The sequence below is a fragment of the Numida meleagris genome, unplaced genomic scaffold, assembly GCF_002078875.1.
Source record: "Numida meleagris isolate 19003 breed g44 Domestic line unplaced genomic scaffold, NumMel1.0 unplaced_Scaffold497, whole genome shotgun sequence".
Lineage (NCBI taxonomy): Eukaryota > Metazoa > Chordata > Aves > Galliformes > Numididae > Numida > Numida meleagris.
In genome coordinates this window covers 8,041-9,303 of record NW_018364713.1, presented here as the reverse complement: position 1 = coordinate 9,303, position 1,263 = coordinate 8,041, and positions in this window count along the sequence as shown.

Here is a 1,263-nt window from a genome sequence, read left to right as displayed (position 1 = left end):
ACCCTGTCTTAGACACCAGAATCCCCAATGCCCCAAATTCTCACCAGTGTACCCCATAACCTTCACAATAACACCAAATCCTCAAATACTCAGTTATATCCCTGAAATCCTTCTTTATCCTCCTCAAATCCCTTACCAACCACTGAGGCTCCAAGCCCTTCCCAAGTTTTACCATAGTTTGGAAGGTAGTGAGCAGTCTTACTGAGCACCAGTTGTTTTGTAAATATATCAGTGTCATTACCATTACTGGTATTTCTCCCTTCCTTTTCTGTCTCAGTAAACAGTTCTTATCTCAGCCTATGAATTCCACATTTTTTTTTTCTCATTCTCTCCCTAAACCCACGGGGAGGGGTCAGTGTCTGAAGGGCTGTGTGGTGCTGAGCTGCTGCTGGGTGCCAGCACTGCAGTCCTTGTGTTGGGGGCCCAGCGTGGGGCGCAAAGGGTGGAGATCCCGACAGATGTGAGCAGAGCGTGTTCCAACACAACTGCCCTCAGCTCTCAGTGGGACTTCAGCCTCTGGAGGAGCACTCTCAACCCCCCCTCTCCTCCAGCACCCACAGCCCAGCACTGCAACTCTTCAAAATGCACCGGCATCTCTTTTCTCCTCCTCCCTCTCTCACTTTCTTCCTCAGCTTCTCTCCATGTTCTCTCTTTTCTTTCTTATTCTCTCTCTTCCTCCTTTTCCTCTCTTCTTCAGAGCCTAGATTTGCCTACAAGTAGCAGATAAGGCAAGAACGCTCTTGTCAAATTATCCTTTATCCGTATCACTCAGAAATTGTTACTAGAAAGTCCCATAATATTGTTGTGGAACTGCTGATAGGAAAGCTCCAGAAATGGTCTTTGTTGTTGCTCTGAGTCCCTGTCTGACTCCATTGCCCTGAAGGCTCCAGCAAAGCAAGGACTGCCCTATTGCAGCACCACAAAGATTCAGTGCCACCAGCATGTGCCCCATGTCTGTGTGGGTGTGACTGTGACCCCAAACGCTCTCTGCTCCTGTTCCCAGTGGGGATGGTATTGGAAAGCACAGAGGGAGAGAGGCTGGCATCCCATGGGGGACTCCATGCCACAGCATGCACTGCTAGACCTTAGGGGAGAGTGTGTTGCAGCCCAGGGGTGACAGCCTGTGTGGGGCATCTCCGTGGGGGCTGTGTGCGGTGCTCTACGTGTGCCACCCCACTGGGGAATCCATAGTGCCACCACCCCCTAGATTACCACAAGAGGAGGTGACATCACGACATCCTGTCCCCAAAGGGGAACTGACAG